This window comes from Xenopus laevis, chromosome 4L (genome assembly GCF_017654675.1).
Source record: "Xenopus laevis strain J_2021 chromosome 4L, Xenopus_laevis_v10.1, whole genome shotgun sequence".
Lineage (NCBI taxonomy): Eukaryota > Metazoa > Chordata > Amphibia > Anura > Pipidae > Xenopus > Xenopus laevis.
Genome location: NC_054377.1, coordinates 140795966 through 140817795, shown reverse-complemented (window position 1 = coordinate 140817795; position 21830 = coordinate 140795966).

The following is a 21830-nucleotide window of genomic DNA, read 5'->3' as shown; positions in this document are numbered from 1 at the left end:
CATACTCAACCTATCTTTCTTAAAGATATTGAAGATATTGATTCTTCATTCAGTAATAAAAATCTTAAATTGTGTACAAAGTAAATATCTTTTAGTAGGAAGACTAACAAAGTATAAAGCAGCTTTACTAACACCATCAAATCTAACGATCAAAAGATGTAATGTCCTCAACCCTGCCACACTAATACCTGAGAAAGGGGGGGATGATCTGTTGAAATACATGACAAAGTGAGGTACATGGGTTTGATAATGTAAAAGATGAACCTTTGTTAAATCCTTATTTTGAATTGTTTTTTGATGGTTCTCGCTACTGTACTGAGGATTTTAAATATCATATGCTGTTGTAACATTTGTCTGATGTTTTAGTTCAGCAGAATCTACCTCCATACATGTCAGCTCAAGAAGCTGAGCTACAAGCACTCATCATATCATGCACACTAGTGGAAGGTCAAAGGGCGAACATCTTCTCTGATAGCAGGTACTGTATTGGTATTTGTCTCGACTATCTTCTGATTTGGAGGGCCAGAAATTTTATGACATCATCAGGTAAACCAAATAAGAATAAAAATACAAATTTAGTAAAATAGCTATTGTTAGCATTTACAGCTTCCAACTGAAGTAGCCATTCTTAAAGTACAAGCGCACACAAAGCTTCAAACTCCAGAAGCTACGAGGAAATGCAAAAGCTGACGAGAGAGCCAAGTCAGCTGCCCTCTTGCCTATAATGACAGTAAGTTGCATCCTGGACATGGATATCCTGGCTACAATTCAGGACTAGGCCCCTGAGATGGAAAAAGGAAGGTGGTTGAAGCTGGGAGCCTCCAAGGATGACATGGGCCTATGGAGAAATGGCCTATTATACTGTCTATCAAAAGCAGTGTATGCTATGATGGCACATCTAACTCATGGACTTGCGCACTCAGGTAAGAATGCAATGGCTGCTTCAGTTCAGAAAAGTTGGATAGCACCTGGGGTTCCAGCAATTGTTGCAAAATATGTTTTTTCTTGTGTTACCTGTTTACGTCATAATCCTGGTCAGGTAGTCAAATCTCCGAGACAGCACTTTGCTAAACCAGAATAACCCTTTCAGAGATTACAAATAGATTACAGCCAACTGCCTAAAGTAGGTACATATGAATATATACTAATATGTGTTGACATGTTCTCAGGATGGCTTGAGGCATGGCCAAGTTGCTAAGGCTACAACAAAAGCAACTGCTAAGAAACTTTAAATTAAGTAATCTGTAGGTGTTCTTTACCAACCTACATTTAAAGTGATAGGGGTACACACTTTACAGGGCAAAAGCATTAAACAAGTTTAAATGATACATGGAAAATAATGATTGGTCTAAGTGTGTTCTTACAGGCAACCAAAGATGAAGCTAATGAATTTTGCAACGAGCAGAAGATGGTATTTATAAAACAACTCTTAATTTGACAGATACTAACTTTAAGAAAAGTATAGAGTGTTGGAACCTATTCTATTCTAAAATAGAATTAGCTATTTATGAATTAATTACATAGAAATCTGCCTACTACTTTGAATGTGGTACATGGGCTTATGTTTGGTTACCAGAGAATAGCTATGGTACCTGTATTATTGCTACTTCAGCTCCTGCCATAGCAATTGTAGACTGTAGATTGGGATAATGTAACAGCAAATAATTTTTTTAATATCAGGCCACAATCTTCTTAAGAGAATTGTTTACCATAGTAAAATTTTATATTTTTTGTGGAATTGTAAATAAGATGAAGCAAGGGCAAGTAGGCATAAGGGGTGGAACCTTTTTAAAGGTTTACAATTTGATAATATATTTAGTGTTTTCTTGTTCATGGTTTTCATTATGTTGCCATCATTTTATGCCCTTTATAAACTTACTGTGTTTATAATTTCTCAAAGTACAAAACCTAATGTTAAACATATCCACCATGTCAGGATTCAAGATCCTTAAAGATTATTTATAAAAGTGGTTTCTAACATTATAATTTGTTTACTTCTATAGAACAACTGAGCATGTGGAACATTTTGGCAATCGTTTTTCTTGCTACATGTTTATGATGATGATGATTTCAAATGAACACTATTGATAATTCGAAATCTGTGATAGAGGGGAACCATTCCTATTTCACAGTTCCCTTTAATTCCGGATGTCTTTTCCATGTCTCCTCTCCAAAGCACTTTAAAGAAAGTGTTGTGTAATATAAAGGTAACCCTTCAATCCCCTCTTTGATCATATCATGATCTCGATAAGGGATCTTTCTGTAATTTGGATCTTCATACCTTAAGTCTACTAGAAAATGATTTAAACATTAAATAAACCCAATAGGCTGGTTTTGCTTCCAATAAGGATTAATTATATCTTAGTTGGGATCAAGTACAAGCTACTGTTTTATTGTTACAGAGAAAAAGGAAATCATTTTGAAAAAATTTGGATTATTTGGATAAAATGGAGTCTTTCCGTAATCTGGAATTTTCTGGATAACGGATCCTATACCGGTACATTTTCAAGGGCCAAAAATGATGGATTTAGTGAATCCCTATGAAATTCTTATGAGAGCGAAAAACACAATTTTTGAGAGTAGAACATTTTCTTAGAAAATTCTGTTGAAATTCTTGTACATGGGAAAAAATTGACTGAAATGTGCAAGATATTAAGCCCATTCATTCAGGGAAGATTACCCTAAAAAAGCAAGGACAGAGGTAGGAGAATGTGACCAATTCGAAAAGATTATCTTGTTTCCATGGCATATAAATTGGGCCATATCTTATTTAATAAAAAAAAAAAACCTGGCCGACGACAGTCGCTTTAATCCAAGTAGCATTATAGTTCTGCTCGGTGCTTATAGAGTTATATGGAAGGGAAATGATGAATATCCCGCCGAGCAATAAATAAACAAAGCCGTGTCACCTCTGAACTCTAAAGCCTGTGTGAGGGTCAGAGATTATAGTGGCAGTAATCGTGATTTACGTCCCCCCTTCCCTCTGTAACATACAGGAACAGCTACTCTTTGTCCCATTTCAATGATTTTATTATATATTTTCTTCTTCTTCTTTTCCAAGAGAATTTTGGGTGAAAAAAGGTCTCGTTAATGGATCCAGTTCTCATACGAATGGGCTTGGCCTTTTCGTGTGAATTTTGACTTTTCCTTTCACAAGAGCTCCCATCTTCCCCCCCCCCCCGCGCCGCTGGATAAAACCATCTCCACAGCCTCCAGAAATTTACACTCTGTCCCTTTAAATGGCTTTTGTGATTCCAGACAAATAAATTCCAAACTGGATAAGAAATCCCTGGCTGTGAAGATGCCAAGTGAGCCGCTGCAGGGCCGCGTTATGTAAAATAAAAATCAATCGAATATACACATCAGATTTTATATTGTAGTGGGATAAAGTAACAGGGAAAGTAAGTAATAAAGAGAAAATAAATCACCAGGAAGGTCTGTGACCTTGTCTGTTGGCAATTATAAAGAAGCTCCAATGTGATGTCAATAGGCCTTAACTTGCGAGGCTGGTGCTTATCGTCTTCTATTTTTATGCTATTGGCTTAAGATAATACCCAAAAAAAGTCTTTATCACAGTAGGTAAGAAGGGGCCTGAGCAATCCAGGAAGACTGGGGCCTCATCTTAAAAAAAACAAATAAAAGGGGCTCATTTTGTGCAGTGTTCCTTAACTTTATTCCTACCCAAATTAAGTCCATGAATCAACTTTACCACCCAAACTTTGCTATAAAATCAACAATGTCCCCTATTCCATTACTAATATCTATTGTTACGAGAAACTTTGTTTATTAAAGGTGATCAATGGGACCCTCTCTAAACAACATGGGCCATGAGCCAAAGGTTAAGGCTACCTGATTTGTAGACTTTGTATTAAACAGGCTGGTAGAACAGCATTCAGCTGGATGCCTATATACTGCCCTCATGCCACCCCTCACATGTTGGGCACAACGTATGGAATTTTAAGAAAGGAATGATTATGAAACATGGAGACCTGCACCTGGTTTTTGCCTTTGCACAATTGTAATAAACAAGTACATCTAACCTGTGGCCCTATAACCAAGTGTGGCCATTCCAAACATTAAGAAATAATTGAGATATTGGGCTCACTTAATTAAACAACGTAAGGAGCTAAAAACAGCAAAGGGTTCAATGACACCCTATTGGGTCATCCTCAGTTCCAAAGAGACATGAGTAGAGGGTCCACTTTCATTTGAAACTTGAACATTTGGTTGAGGGTTATAGAAGGAAAGGGAAGTGCCCGCTGAATCTAGGGCCAATTTCAATATAGATAACTTGGTCGCTGGTACAACAGGTTTTCAGACAAAATCAAACTAAGGAAACCTTAACTACTGACCTTGTCTGAGACCCCAATGAATATTCATCTCATTTATAGGTCTGGATATGTGGGGAGGCCACAATAGTCTGGGTCTAGGGTGGCAGAGAGCTGAGGGCGACATCGGAACTGGAACTGGGTAGGACATTTTGACAGTTGTTTTAATCTCCAGCCTTCCCAGTCCCCAGTGCCGATAAACATGGCGCTGGGATGGAGGTGAGCAGTGGGGCTGTGTGAGTGGAGCTGGTCAGTTATGGAGGAGTAGGTCGGGAGTGGGTGTGAGGGGGAGCATGTTGAGTTCGAGGGGAGACGGGATTGAGTGGCCAAGGAGTGCACAGTTTTTAAATCCAGCTCTGCTCATTTAGCATAAAACTCATACAAAAGCTGAGATACTTAATGGTTTTCTATGTATTCAAGAATGAATGGATCATATCTTTCATTTGGACATACAAAATGAGTATAGCCAATAAAACCCAAGAAACCAACCAAAAAAGCCACTGCTGACTGTACTGAAATGCTCTCTCCGGAATTACCGGATCCATGTTGGAGATGTGGAAAAGCCTAGAAAAGCCTGAGAAACCCCAGTGCATATATAGAGGCCCTCTGAAAAAGAACCTCTTGGATAGTGATGAGCCAATTTTCTCACCAGCCATGGATTCGCGGCCAAATTCCGCATTTCGCCATCTGCAAATTTTTTATCATGAAACTGTGGCAAAAATTTGCTGCGGAAAACGTCTCCAAGACAAAAAAGTTGCCACAAGAAAAAACGCCCAATGCATTTGGAACTAAAAAAATTGTCATGCGTAAAATGATGCCCATTGACTTCAATGCGTTTTGGGAAATTTTCCCTGTTTCGCCAATTTTTTCACTACTCTTCACTACTCATCACTTGGATTCAAACCTCTCGGATGAACTCCAATTGTCACTGCTCTAAAATCTTTTGTCTGTTTTAATTCTTAGCATAGAAATCTACATGTATATGGGGATCCATTGTTTCATTCCTGTGCGTGTTTATTATTTCTAGCCTAATTGTCTGTTTATTGTGGTTATTGTAAATTCCTTTCATCAGATCCGGTGTTTAACCGCATCATTTGTAATTAATACGATGACAGCTGCTCTGGTAGTAACGATCGGTAGAAGTTTATTTAATGTGGCTTTATTTACCTGGTGTATAGAACATATGAAGCATTTGCCCTAAACTGTACCCGGAGCCTTTAATTAAATCTGTTCCCAGGAGGTGACCGGGGATGCCATGATCTGGGGATGCCGCAGACATATTGAGCTTATTGGAAACAGCTTCCTTGGGGAGCAATAGGCAGAATGACATACAGTAGCTGAGAAGTTGTTTGTGCTCAGGCTGCATGTGAAAGCTTCGCTCCATTGTGTCGTCACTGTAAAATAAGTTCAGTGAACAGGTGCTCCAAAGGCCAAAGACCAAAACATTGTGGAATCTTTAGCAACCAGAACCTGTCACTGCAACCACAAACATTACAAAGTAACATTCAGCCGGTAATGGATATGAGAACCCCCCACACAATAGATATACTCATATGTCACAATAGGGCTCACTAGTTTCTTTTGTGCCTTGACAATAAGGCTGCTTCATGTAGTCGTTACAAGCAGTGCGTAGTTTCTTTAAGCAGCAAAATCCTCATTTTTACTCTCTGCTGTATTGGAATTTCCACAGGATCTAAATAATCCCTAGATTGTCTCATGCGCTGCTGCTATAGGATCCCCTTCTTCTCTTCCAGAATACTGACAGAACGACTAGGCTGGAGCTTTATTTAAAGAAAAATAATTATATATATATATCTCTCTATACTGTATATATATATATATATATATATATATATATATATATATATATATATATATATATTCTCCGTGCATCAGCACTCACCACTCGTGATAGCAAGGGCCGGGTGCTTGCCAATGATACTACATTCTGGTACCAGAAAGCACTCATGGCACAAATGTTTATAAAACGATAAGGCAAAAATCTTTGTTGCTCTATCCACATATCAACGCATTTCAATCCACAAGGGACTGTCATCAGGATGTTTAGGAGCTTTATTTAATTAAAAATAATTATAAATATATATATATATATATATATATATATATATGGGATCCTTAATCCAGAAACCAGTTATCCAGACAGCTCTGAATTATGGGAAGGCCGTCTGCCATAGACTCCATTTTATCCAAATAATCCACATTTTTAAAAATGATTTCCTTTTTCTCTGTAATACAGGTATGGGATCTGTTATCCAGAATGCTTGGGGCCTGGGGGTTTCTGGATAACAGATCTTCCCATAACTCAGGTCTACTTGAAAATCATGTAAACTTTAAATAAACCCAATAGGCTGGCTTTGCTTCCAATAAGGATTAATTATATCTTAGTTGGGATCAAGTACAAGACACTGTTTTATTATTACAGAAAAAATGAAATAATTAAAAAAAAAATTGGATTATTTGGATAAAATGGAGCCTATGGGAGACGGGAGTCTTTCCATAATTCAAGCTTTCTGATTACGGGTTTCCGGATCCCGTACCTATAATAAAACAGAACCTTGTACTTGATCCCAGCTAAGATATAATTAATCTTTATGGGAAGCAAAATCAGTCTATTGGGTTTATTTATTTAATGTTTAAATGATTTTCTAGTAGACTTAAGGTATGAAGATTCAAATTACAGAATCCGGAAAACCCCAGGTCCTGAGAATTCTGGATAACAGGTCCCATACCCTTGTCTTTACCCAGCCAATGAAACAAGCTAGTAATCTGCTAAACAATAAAGCCAACACTGTGGAGGAGTCAGTATTACAGCTGTGTTGTCTATAATTAAAAGCCCCTCTCTGTGAAGAATAGACGGTGGGCAAAACTGCTCTGTCTCCCCACTGGGATGTTTTTCCAACGTTGCCAGGAGCAGCCCCTGGTGTTTGATTAAAAGGATCCACTGCGGCCGGATTCCCTACTGGCACTGTCTATTGAGAAATAATAGATGAATAGTTACTAAGCTGATGAAAACACTGACATTAATGTCAAGACAGGGCAAAAGAGGGAAATGCATTGAGATAGCATGTCTTACACTGCCAGCATTCAACTGCCAGCTGTAGGGCTACTAGTGGGATCTCTCTGATGTAAATACTGATGATGATATCTGACAACTGTGTTTTCTCCCAAGGTGCCCTTCTGTTGTTGGTGGCTGAACACACACATGCCCTCTCTGCCCTATCCAACAACCAGTCCTGCTGCTGTGCCTTATGGTGCCAGGCGCTAAAAGTAAAGCGACACCCTTCCCAGAGGAAAAAAATGACCAAATCCTCTCGATTTCAAGTGTATTAAGGTTTCAGCAGTAAATTAGAGACATAATTGCTTAAAAATACTAAAGTAGTGACATAGGAACCCAACCTTGATACCTACTACCCATCACAGCCCATGATCGTTTTTTTCCCTTCCCATCTGGTCAGCCTGCTGTTCCCCCTCCTGTCCTGCCACCCCCGGGGCTCATTCCATATGGCACGACCACTGGGAAGGAAACTCTTAAAAGTTTCAATTGCAAAAATGAAATAAATATACCTAACGTGGCATTATGCAGTGTGTTGGGTTATGAGCGGATACACTTAGGGGGTTATTTACTAAACCTCATTTTATTCTGGCCAAGGTTATTTGGGGGAGAAATCTCGAATATTTCTTGGAAAAAAACTCAAGTTTTTCTAAATTTATTATTTCCCAAAGCTGCAAAAAGTCAGGATCCAAAAATTCGCCATCTCAAACTGAGGTCATGTAGAAGTCAATGGGAGATGTCTCGTTGAATATATCATGATCTGCGCTGTGTTTCATCCGATATTTAGAGGTTTCTGCCGATAACCAGGAAAAATCGAGCAATGCAAGCTTCAAATCTGAAAATGTGTGCGATTCGAGTTTCAGCTCGATTTTATCGATTCTGTTCCCGCACCAAATTTTTGTAGTTTTTTTATTGATAAATAAGTTAAACTCGTGGATGGGAGTTTGGTCAAGCTTGGTTTAATAAAAAGATAAGATAAATTTCAGTTTTAGTAAATAACCCCCTCTATGTGCGTTTTGCATTTCTGCGTGAGCTGCCCTGTGTGTGTGAGTAGGGTGAGACGATCGATATTGCTCAGATACAGCCTCAAGGAACAAGAAATGATCGCTCTTGTACAGCCTACATCCAGCACAGGGGAGCATTTCATAAAAGACTCTCCAGGCAATGTCTACTTCAATATTCAATGTTATCTGAGCCCTGGGGCCGTTACATTGGACAACATTGTGGAGCAGCATTTCTGGGTAAAAATACTGAGAGAAGGGACTGCGGCAGGAGGAATACCAATGGCCTGAGTGGCACAAATGTGTGTGTCGATCAGCAGCATCAGCAGCATCAGAGGGGGTAGGATGGGTGGTTGGCGCTGGTGGAGCTCTGTGTTACGGTCAAACACCGAACAGAAGCAACCAGATGGGAGTCTGTATACTGGTAACCCCTGATATAACCGTAATTGGCAAAACCGAGCTGTAAAGTCATGATAAGGGAATGCAAAGTTGAATAAAGACAAAATAGGAACTGGTGCAAGGTGAAAACCCCATATACAAATATGTAGACCAGTGATAGGAGCAATTGGCAGGCAGAAACAGAGTCCGGTAATCAGGCCTAAGGTTGGGTCAGGCAGCAGGCAAATGGAGTGCAAGGACAGGCAAAAGTCAACAGCGCCGGGCCAGTCGCCCATGGCAACCTGATCAGTCGCAGAGCCCAATAGCTGCGTGCAAAAAAAATGCGCGTGTGCAAATAGGATGTGCGTGCATGTGCAACAAGGACTCGCCAGTGAGAGGGGACTGTACTAGGGTATGAGGCAGAGAAGGTATGTGTCTGGTGCCCCCCCAGCTTTGCACGTGCACGTTACGGAACAAGGAAGGAACTCAAGAACTTGGAACCAGATGGGTCTCAGAAACATGAATTGCAGGAGGGCAAGATCTCAGCTACTGTATAAATCTTAATGACCAAGAAAGGAGCATTGGTCAGGGACAGGCTTATATAGGGTCTTATTTCCATGATGATCTACACATGAAACTAATGAGGAGGGTGCAGGAAAAGCAGACAGAATGAATACAAGAGGTGTAGAAGGAGAGCTGGTCAGGACCAGCCCCAATTGCCTCAAATGGTAAGTACACAAGCAAAGAAATATAAACACCAGAGTTCGAATCCCTGCTGGTCTTGACACTCTCGACGTCAGGCCCAACAGTTGCCCTTACCTTCAAGGTCCCACCACCACGACCCCTCCTGCCGTCACTGCAACAACCCCTCGTCTGCCCCACTCACTACTGTCACCTTAGGTCCCCTGTCTGGTATGAATGGAATAATTTAATATCTTTGTGCAAAATTACAAGCAACAATGAGGGCTGTTCCTGCTAAACTGTGCTTAGTACAGGGGAATAACTATAAGAGCTCTGTGCCAAGGCTATTAGAAACCCAACAGTAAAGTTTCTCCTACTGAGAGGATCTTGAGTGCGGCGCTAAATTGACAGAGATCCTGTAATTGAATATAAAGTCTCCCTGCCTTATTTCAAACTGTTGCTCTAAATGGATTTTTTGCCTATTTTAGCAAGTTTCCTTGTTCTTTATCTTTCCCCTTTAGTCCTTTCAAGTCTCGCTTGCTTTTTTCAAACAGACCTTTCTACCATTTAACTGGGTTATCTGAAAGACGAACCGTAACGATCATCAAAGCCACCGCCAAAGAATCACGAAATGTTCCTCATTATCCTCTTAAACATCCCCTCGGTAATTCTCTCTATATAAAAACGTACTCAGTTGAAAGAAAGGCGGCATTCTCAACCTTGATTATCTGCCCATTGCATTTCTCAGAAACACTTGTGAATCCATTGAAATTATTATTCATCGAATTTTACTGATTTAAGATTATTCCTCTTTCTAAATAAAAAAAACAAACAAAAATATATATCAGGAGAAATGGGTTATGTTTTCACTAACATATCTTTTCAAAGAGCCATAGAGTATATATTATCGACAGAGATTAGGGCCCTAAATTGGTCCTGAGACCAAGCAGAAGGATATTGTGTTAAGACCATACATTCCTTGATGGTCCAACAAAATGGTTAAACTTTACCATTATTGGCTTGCTTGTGCCTAGTACTGGGAAGTATGTATGAAACACACAATGTCTCATTATACAGGCTAAGAACATACTCGGGGGGTAGCTCAGTTTCCCAGCTGCCCCAAGTCATGTGACTTTGCTCTGATAAACTTCAATCACTTTTTTACTGCTGTACTGCAAGTTGGAGTGATATCACCCCCTCCCTTCCCCCCCCAGCAGCCAAACAAAAGAATAAAAGGAAGGTAACCAAATAACAGCTCCCTAACACAAGATAACAGCTGCCTGGTAGATCTAAGAACAACACTCAATAGTAAAAACCCATGTCCCACTGAGACACATTCAGTTACATTGAGAAGGAAAAACAGCAGCCTGCCAGAAAGCATTTCTCTCCTAAAGTGCAGGCACAAGTCACATGACCAGGGGCAGCTGGGAAATTGACAATATGTCTAGCCCCATGTCAGATTTCAAAATTGAATATAAAAAAATCTGTTTGCTCTTTTGAGAAATGGATTTCAGTGCAGAATTCTGCTGGAGCAGCACTATTAACTGATTCATTTTGAAAAAAACATGTTTTCCGATGACAGAATCCCTTTAAACTTTTATTATAACAGACCTGGGCTTGTCCTTCGAGATATGGCCAGTTGACACTTAATAAATAATAATATGTAACAGTGTAATTTCCTTATGAATATTTAATTCACTGATGCTCAGCACAATTTTCTTTATTATAGTTGTTTTTCACAGTCATAGGTTTACGACGTAGACTGAGGAAGTAGTGGGGGCGAGGGAAGGGAAACTATGGGGATCTGCAATCATTGGAGGAGAGGAGGACGGCACAGATAATGTGGAAACCTTATAGAGTAGGAGTAGAGGACATGTAGGTAAATACGGGGAAGAGGGGAAGTGTGCACAGCTGGGCCAAATCTGTGGAATCTGGAATGCCTGGGGCTGCTGTAAGATGCCATAAACAGTTACTACAGGTATGGGATCTGTTATCCAGAAACCTGTTATCCAGAAAGCTCCAAATTACAGAAATGTCGTCTCCCATAGGTTCCATTTTAATGAAATAATTCAAATTTTCAAAAATGATTCCCTTTTTCTCTGTAATAATAAAACAGTAGCTTGTACATGATCCCAACTAAGATATAATTAATCCTTATTGGAAGCAAAACCAGCCTATTGGCTTTATTTAATGTTTACAAAATTTTCTAGTAGACAAGGTATGAAGATCCAAATTACGGAAAGATCTTATCCAGAAAACCCCAGGTCCTGAGCATCAGGGTCTGACTGGGCTGTGGGACACCGGTAAAAACCCAGCCCAGACCCACTCCCCATGCCTCTCCCTGACCTCCCCTCCTGTCTCGCATCTTTCAGGAATAAAGGTACTCACTCGGTTGTTGGAGGGGTGTTGCACCTGGTGTGGGGGGGGGGTGGCCTCCCGGTGGGCCCCGGACTATAAGAGGTCCCATACCTGTGTTGAGTGGGCTGGTTGGGGGTAGTTTGGGCTTCTGTGTACTCTATATGCCAGTTACTCTTACTGCAGGGAGGAGATGCGTGAAGATGAAGAACACAATCTGATTGATGCCAATACCTTCCAAAAGAACGTGGCTGTGCCAATGTAATAAGAAATCTCATAACGTAACACAATATACCCTCTGTATTTTATCTGTGTTTGCGTCCCCTGAAATGCATATCTCCCAACTGTCCCTTTTTCGGAGGGACAGTCCCTCTTTTGACAGCTCAACCCGCAGTCCCTCATTTGTACTGGAAAGTCCCTCTTTTCTCTGCACTGAACAGCCAGAAAAAGTTTCTCACTTAATTGGCTTTTAGCAGAGAGCACAGAACAGCTAACAGGTACAAATAAGATACTTTGTAACAATTTTGAGACACAAAAACACAGATTAAATATTTTCAAACTTTCATAACCTGCCAAATTTTGTAAAACAAACATGGTAATTAGGGGGTGTGGCCACAGAAAGGGGTGTGGTCAAAAAAATTTGCTGCGCTACGTGCGGGAAAATTTTTTTTCCCCTCTTTTTACTTCCAAAATGTTGGGAGGTATGTGAATGCCCCTTGCAAATACCATCTCTGCCTTCCACGAAGAATCAGATCTGGGCTGATAACTATAAGAAGAGGCACAGTAACAAGGTTGCCGAGTGCTGGGAAGGTTGAGACATTACACATTGGCTAGCTGATCTCAGTAAGGAGAGAAACCCTTTGCCTTGTAGCCTGTCACCGGCCCCATTGTACAGAGCTATCAAATCAATTGACCTGCGTGTTTGGCAGTTGTTTTATTAATTATGGAATCTGGCTCTTCTCTTTGTTGGAACAGAAAGAAAAACAATCCTTTGAATGTGACTAATTCCTTTAGATCACTGAGTGATGAATCCAGTGTGCACTGAACACACAGCCGGCCTTTCATCAATCTCCCCTGCCTGGATAGCGGCTTCCAAGCTCAGCAGTAGATTTATCAAAGAAAAATAGTTTTTCTCCTCGAAGGAAGGAGTTAATGGTTATATTTTTAGGCGCCGTAAACCGCCATGATCGCTTCCCCCATCTCTAGTTTTTAAAATTGCTCCAGCCTTTGTGTTCCGGAGGTAATTCATGACAATTTGCCTCTTTAATTAGCCACTTAGCCAAATTAAATAAAACACCACAACAAGTCATCTCCGAGCACAGAGGGGTCTGAGTGCCCCAGAGCTTGTTATCTTTGTGCACATTGGAGCTCCTACTGTTTCTCCATGTAATTATACCCTGATCTGCGCACTCGTTCTTTCAATAGAACCTGCCGGAGCTCTGCCTAATGCATCTCTGGTTATTAGAGGTGCACTAATGTTAAAGTTTAACTTGCCCTTGGAGTAAAGTATTAAGGGTGGTGGCACACGGGAGATTAGTTGGCAAGCAACAAATATTCACTATTGCGGGCAACTAATCTCCTCGAAATGCCTTCCCACCAGCAAGAATGTGAATCACCGGAGGGATGGCATATGTGTTGTTTCTTTGTGAGGCAACTTCGGAAAAGTGCTACGTATGCCATCCTGCCGGCGATTCACAGTCTTGCATTCTTTGAACTCTTTAACCTTTTAACATTTTAACCTGCCTAACTGCCAGTTGTGCAACAACGAAATCTATTTCCAGGAGATTAGTTGCCCGCAGTAGTGAAGATATGTCGCTAATCTCCCTGTGTGCCACCACCCTAAGACTGGCCATAGATATTGAGATTTTTAAAAGATCAGATCCTGATCGTGAGACCACGATCTTCTCGGAACTATCGTACGAATTGATCATCAACTAAAAAGACCAATTTGCCAGGAAAACAAAGGGGAGCTGCCTGCTTGGCCCTGCAAACATAGATACATTGCACTGGGACCGACAAAGATTTTTTTGACCTGGCCGATCAATTTCCTGACAGATGTCGGCCGAAAAATCGTAAGATGTACGATCGTTCGAATCCCACTAACTTCACGATAATTTTGGAGGATTGGTCGGACTTCCCTAAAATCGGCCGTTCGGCAAGAAGAATCGTCGCGTCTATGGGGAGCTTAACACTACATTTTTGAATGAAATAGGGCCCCAGTATCAGAGAGGTCCCTTTGGGTGGGAGGCAGATGATAGCAGCCATAGAACATATAAATGGGGAAATCATGTTTACTGGACTTGACCATTATAAGGAAAAATGATTACAGTGTCAGACTGAAGGGTTCAAGGCCCACTGGAGCTTCTGCCCACTTCCCCTTCAGGCCCCGTGCCCCAACTGCAACCCCATCCGGGCCCCCACAGTCACAAACCCCTTTCGACCCCTCCCCCACGTACCTGTTCTCTTGCTGCATCCGTAATCAGAGCCAGGGCCCAGGGCAACGGGAGCAGGTTGGCAAGGCTCTCTGTGTTTTTCCCGGTGTCCCACTGGGCTCAGCCCTGTCAATGTATATGCAACAATGAAATTAGAGATGCACCGAATCCACTATTTTGGATTCGGCCGAACCCCCGAATCCTTTGCGAAAGATTCGGCCGAATACCGAACCAAATCCTAATTTGCATATGCAAATTAGGGGTGGGATGGGGAAAACATTTTTTACTTCCTTGTTTTTTGGCAAAAAGTCATGTGATTTCCTTCCCCGCCGTTAATTTGCATATTCAAATTAGGAATCGGATTCGGGCCGAATCTGAATCCTGCTGAAAAAGGCCGAATCCCGAACCAAATCCTGGATTCGGTGCATCCCTAAATGAAATCTGCATATAAGAACCCAGTGCTTAACTGTAAATCACAATAAAGTGCAAGATTTAGAAATATTCAAACAGCGGCAGAATGATCACTTTCGCTCTTCAGAGAGGCAGTTACAGAAAATAATGAATTGAATAATGGAGTTGCCACCAAAAACCCTTGTTGGACCCGGTACCCCTCAAACCGATCCTCTTGATTAACATGGAGGGCGCATTTTGTCTAGCAGACAATTCTAGTTCAGGACAGACTGCTGGATGAAGGTTACGGTTGGAGATAGGTAGTAATGCCTGTCACATAGAGATGGAGCTATGTACTTGTAGGCAAAGAAATGCTCTAAGGATTATTTAGACATGGTCCCAGTTGTGTTTGAATGTAATGCAGGGTCAGAGCTAGGGGTAGGCAGAGTCTCTTTTTGGCAGTACATCTGGTTTTTATTTAACACAAAGTTGCCTCCAGTTACCTTAAAGCAGGTGCTTATTTTGAATTCCTGACTTGGAGGCAACTTTGTGTTAAATAAAAACAAGTTATTCAACAACATGTTGCTTTCAAGCCACTGGTTGGGGATCACTGCTTTAGACCAAGTCGGCAACTTATCTGCCCTTGTATGGCCCCCCTCCAATGGCCTAATAGATATTTATCAGACAGGTTTACAAATCCTGATGGGACAAGAACCATGTCAGCTTGTTGATGTGGTCCTTTCCTGACATCCTACATAAGTACCTATTAGATCCGTTTGTTTGGCTTGAGGGCCGAACAAGTGAATCAGCCAATATCACCCAGTACAAGGTGGCCGTGTGTGATCTTGATGTGGTCTTTATTTCAGATTAGGAACCCGGTGGGCCCTCATGGGCCCCCGCTAGCCCAGCCATGTTCCCCCCATCAGGCTCCCCCTTAAAAAACCGTACGCTTCTGCGCCTCCGTGCAGGCGCCCGGTGCAATGGCATTCACACAGGCACGTGCCACACCAGCATTCAAGCAGGCGTAGACACACCAGTGTTCTCGCAGGCGCGCCCAAAAGCTTTCACTGAGGTGCGCAGAGGTAAGCCAGGAGGGGGCCCCCGGTGATTACCTGGAGGGGCCTTCATGTGGCAGTCCCGATGGGTCCCCATTACTCCAGTCCGACCCTGCATAGATATATCTGTATGATTGTCAAATAGTCAAGTCAATTTCATTTATTGGTAACTCAATAAAAATAATTTAAAAAGAAAATAAAAAGTGTTAAGAAGAAAGAATTTGTGTAATTCAGTAGGTAGACTAGTGGCAAAGTTTCATCGGTGTTGAGAAAAAATGTAATATTAAGTTTTTTGAAATGTGAGGTTTAAATGTATTTTGCAGAAAAGAGTGAAATAGTAAAAGTCAGTGCAGAATGAAGACGATTTACAGGGGACAATGGCTTGAAACAAAGGGGCTGACACAGGGGACAACGTGCCTAAGCAAACGGCTGAAAGGAAAATGGGCTCTAGTTGTGGGAAGGTGGATCGATGGGTGAATGTGCCGTGTCAGGGGCTTGTGTTTGTTTGTCTACAGGAGCCATTTCAAGAGCCACAAGCTGTCAGGGAAGCCATTAAACACTCACACAGGCCTCACAAAGACCACGGCTTTCCCCTTTGTACAACTCAACCCCAAACAGGCAAAGTGCACAGACAGGGCATTCTGTCTTCTCCAAAGCCAAGAGACCCGACACTCTCAAATATTTCCACATTTCGTACCGAGGCACACAGGTTTTGTTTGGCAGGGCCTCTGCAAGACATAAAAGCCGCTGATCATCCCTCCATTCCCACACAGATAAAATTCCTGGGTGAGTTATAAGTTATTTGTAGAAATAAAAAAGGAGATTCTCCAGCGTGCCGCACGTAGTGATACGGAATGGTGTCACCATGGCCGGGACTGAGCTATGAGAAACATTTCAATTGCCATTGTGTGATCCCTTTTATTGATGTCTGCCAAGAGATTTAATTCTCTTTTTTGCTGTCACAATATTTGTGGAATGGTCCTGCTGAGTAAGTGCCCACCTCGGCACAAAACACGCTAGGCTAATGTATGTCCTAATAAAGATTTTTTACTTTCAAAAAATACTTGGGCTACTTTCTTATCAAACAGTAGGTCTTTTCCCATTTTTTTTAGGTGTCTCTTTTATTCCTGATGTGCTTATCAAACATGCTCTCCACAACAGCTGCAAAACCCTGCCATTTCTCTATCATTCCTTTTATCGGCTGATTAATCGCAATAACCGTATATTCCCTTCCTCGGTAGATGGGATGGATATAAAGCAATAGAAAAGAATTCAAACAAAAGTAGAATGAAGCATTTCATGGAGAGAGACGACGGACCAGCTGATTATTTCCTACAATCAAATTCTGTTTTCATGTAACCAGGGTATCAGGATTGTGCCAGTGCCATGACCAGAGCACTTGTTTAGATGCAATAACAAGCCCTCACGTTGACCAGTGACTCCCAAACTCTCGAGTAGGGATGGGTGAATTTGACCTGTTCAGTTTCGCCAAAAATTCGCCGGCGGCGAAATGTCACAGACGCCCATTAAAGTCTATGGGCGTCAAAAATTTTTTGTTGCGCGCGCCTTTTTATTTTGACGCACAATGCCATACAAGTCTATGGGCGTCATTTTTTCAGCGAAACAAGGTGAAAAAAGCTGCCCCAACTACATGGAACTGGAGCAGTGGTAGGCAGGGCTCACTCAAAGGGCAGTTATTGTAAGATTTCGGGAGAATTCCCATATTCTCAATAGTTCATCTGAAAGTTCAGCTTGAGGGTCATTTAGAAGGAGATTTGGGGTGAAAATGCTTCCTATATTTGTAAAATTGCTATGAACTATGTAGGGCCCTTACCAAGTGATGGAGGTCTAAGGAGTGCTTGATGTTCCAGCTTCCCAACCATTCCCCTGTTTCACACAGTGACGAGCCACCTTCATTCCCCACTCTACTGCTACACCCCCTACTTACACCCACTCTCCAGCTGCCCCATTTACTTCCAATTTCTTCTTTGTAGCCTTTTTCTACTGTGCCTGTCTCCTTCCCCATCCCTAATGCCTGGGTAACCATTCTCAGCAAAATATCCAGTGGGTTTGTGTAATGAGGAATGAAGACTTATGGGCACTGCTTTATTCACAGTTGGTGATATTCTGAGACAATTTTCCTATTGATTTCAATTTTTTATCTAAGGTTTTTGAGTTAATTCGCTTTTAATTCAGCAGCTCTCCAACTTCCATTATAAACAATCTGGTCGCTAGGGTGCAAATCACCCTAGCAACCATGCATTGATTTAAACGTGAGACTGGAATATGAATAGGAGAGGACATTTCTAGAAAGAGGAGGAATAAAAAAAGTAACAATAACAATAAATTTGTAGCTTTACAGAGCATTTGTTGATTAAATGGGGTTGCCCATTTGAATGCTGGAAAGAGTCAGAAGAAAAAAGCAATTAATTATAAAACTATAAAAAATAAATATTGAAAGCCAATGGAAAAGTTGCTTGGAATAGGCCATTCTAATATATTCTAAAAGTTTACTTAACGATGAACCACCCCTTTTACGGTGTTGGTATAAACTGCTCATCTGCAGCATCTGCCTCTCCTCTTGAGGGCAATGTAATTGATTGTCTTCTCTCTGGAACATGGAGCTAAACAGGCTCTACACCTGTCTGCCTTTGTCGGGATACAATTGTTTGGCAGCTTCACGAGCAGTTGATATGTGCTGGCACCACGAGGAACAGATTGAACAGATTCCTTATCCCTCACACAAGGGAAATGCAAACATACCGAGCACTACTTGTAATACCCCACGAGACCGACCCACGTGCCCACGAGCTTAGTCTCATAGAGGATTTAGAGGGAATCCATCATGTGAATTTGCATATATTTATTTGTCACAGATGCAGGGTTGCAGACATCTGCACTATGGCCTCTTTTAATTAATATCGTAATTATTTTGCTATCATTAGTTTATAAAGCTGAGATCACATTAATCAGCCGTCCCCTGAGCAGAAGGATTACTCTCACCCTTGCATGGCATGAGAACCTGGAACTGTTGTATGGCTTGATATTGAAGTTATGGTAACGTATCTGCTCCACCCTGCTCTTTCATTATATCTTGGTGAGTATGAAAAGGCAGAATCATCAGCGGTTATGGACTGCTTTATAATAACCTGAGGCCCAATCCTGTGAGCCTTGCCATTAACCTTTGTGGAAACACCTTTGATATTCTTCTACATTTTATAGAAATACTGATTATAATTTTTGGGGGAGGCATTTTTGTACTGCAAAGGCATTGACAAAATGAACAAAACAATATCAGCAACTAATAATAAAAACACAAATTAGTTAGCAAATGGGCCCCCAATCGTCCTGCAGAAGTGTAAATTCACATTGGGATTATACCCATGCAATGTATGGGTATAATACCTGCATTAGGAAATTTTAGGTGACACACAGATCTTATATAGACCGTGCCCAGCTGTGTCTGCTTCTACAGCCAGGCAACCTGAAATACTTTGTGGTAATCTTTGCCCTCTTAAAATCCACAATTGGAAACAGTCCTAAAATAGGGAGATTTGGCATATATAATTATACTTACAGTATGTTAGGCATCAAGCCACCTGGAGCAGGAGATCTAAAGAGGGTACCCCAGTGTTAGGGATGTAGCGAACGGCGGAAAAAATGTTTGCGAACATATTCGCGAACTTGCGTCAAAAATGCGAACGGTTCGCGAACGTCGCGAACCCCATAGACTTCAATGGGAAGGCGAATTTTAAAAGCTAGAAAAGACATTTCTGGCCAGAGAAATGATTTAAAAGTTGTTTAAAGGGTGCAACGACCTGGACAGTGGCATGCCAGAGGGGGATCAAGGGCAAAAATGTATCTGAAAAATACATTGTTGACACAGCGCTGCGTTTTGTGCTGTAAAGGGCAGAAATCACACTACGTCACTCAGGTGGTGTTTCTGGACACGGAATGTGAAAAAGCTCACACAGCTAGGTGTCACTTGGTTAAAGACTGGGCCAACAATGCCTGCAAGGGCAACATATACAGTAGTGGATACGGAATATATTATTGCTGCTGTAAAAACATCACTCAGGTGATGTTTACGGACACGGAATTATTATTGTTATTTAGACAGAATGTGAACAAGCTCACACAGCTAGGTGGCACTTGCATACCTCCCAACTGCCCCTCTTTTGACCACTCAACCCCCTGTCCCTCTTTTGTACTGGAAAGTCCCTCTTTTCTCTGAACTGAACAGCCAGAAAAAAAACAGTTTCTAACTTAATTAGCTTTTGGCAGAGAGCTCAGAACAGCTAACAGGTGCAAATAAGATACTTTGTAACAATTTTGACTCTGGTTGGTGCTGGTAGTGGTGAACTACTAGGAGGAGCAGCACACCAGTCCCACTCCCCAACACAGCTAGACTAATAGCACTGGGCTCTTACAGTAGCAAAGTAAAAAAAACAAAAAAGAAAATAAAAGCAGTCCTTACAAGGACTATTGGGTTACAGGCAGCAGTCAGCAGATGAGAGATCAGCAGCAGGACAGCTGCCCACAGCAGCTACATACAGAGCACTGCAGTAGAAGGTAGATTACTAGTCAGCAAAGCTACCTCACCTAAAATGTCCCTCAAATCCCTGCAGAATTCTGTCCCTACAATACAGAGCAATATCAAGTAGATTACTAGCCAGCAAAGTTACTATCAACTGTTCCTCAAATCACTAACAGCTCTCTCCCTACACTAGCTCTTCCAAGCACACACAGGCAGAATGAAAAAACGCTGCAGGGCTTCAGTTTATATATGGAAGGGGAGTGGTCCAGGGGGTGTGGGGGTGGTCCAGGAGGGAGAGCTTCCTGATTGGCTGCCATGTATCTGCTGGTCTGGGGTGAGAGGTCAAAAATAAGCGCCAGCTAAGGCGAACCCAAATTGGCGAACGTCGCGCGACGTTCGCGAACATTCGGCGGACGCGAACAGTCGATGTTCGCGCGAATAAGTTCGCGGGCGAACAGTCCGCGACATCCCTACCCAGTGTATGGCAGGCATTAGCCCTTTTGGCCATCTTGGCAATTGGAATTTAAAGCATCTTCTCCTTAAGTCTCTAAATTCTTGTTCCTCTCTACATACTGTACAGTATTTGCCTCCATCTCCCCATAAATTCCCTCCTGCTCCTATAGTGGTCATATATTGCCAGATACGTTTGTTTGGCAAGGTCACCAAATGAGTAGATCTGGGCCACATCGGGCTAATCTGAGCTCGGGACCAACAACTGGATCATACAGAGGGGCCTACAGCTAGATATTAGTTGGGCAGGATGTTGGTTGGTTCAATACATGGGCTAATAAGCAGCCTCCTCAGTCTTTAAGATTGAGTCAGCAGCTTCTATTGGCTTGTGTATGGCCAACTTAATCTATTGTCCATACAGTTCACAACGAGAGCAGAGTCACACATATATCTATTCTCCCTGATTGTTCCATGCCTCTACAATTCTCTACCATCTTGTATTAGACAAGCTTTCACTAGCTGTTTGGTGGCCTAGACAAATGATTAGCTATGTAGCTGACTTGCCACCCATGCACTAGATCTAGATCAATACTTGGTTGATTTTCAGCCAGATATGGGGTAGGCATGGCAAGGTTGGACTGGGCGCGGTAGGGGTGGAGGCGGGTTGTGATCGGCTGCCAAAGGGGGTCCCTGAAGTTGGCAGGGGGGGAGTCAGGGGCCCTGAGTGGGTGCGTTCGGGTCCCAGTCCGACACATGACCTTAAGAGAAGCACATACTTGGGTCAATAAGCCGCCCACTGGATCGGAAGAGCCCCAGTTGGCAGCACAGTTGGCAGCAAAGCCAAATTTCTGGTTTAAAAAACAGAAATTTGGCTTGAAGGTACCAGGAGTAGCTTTTTTCATAGTGCTCCCGATACCCTGCTACCTTTGATACCCTGCTCTGCGAAGCCACCTGAGTTCTACAACTCGCTTCATTGGTGCATCACCCCTGACAGTTGGCAGTTTAAATCCCCCTGTGAATGGCGCACATATTGCGCACCTCTTTAAAGGGGAACTATCTTGAAAATAAAATTTGATATAAGCTTCAACATACTGAAATAAGAAGTTTTCTAAATATGATCAATTACAAATTCTCAGGCCCGGAATTGTGG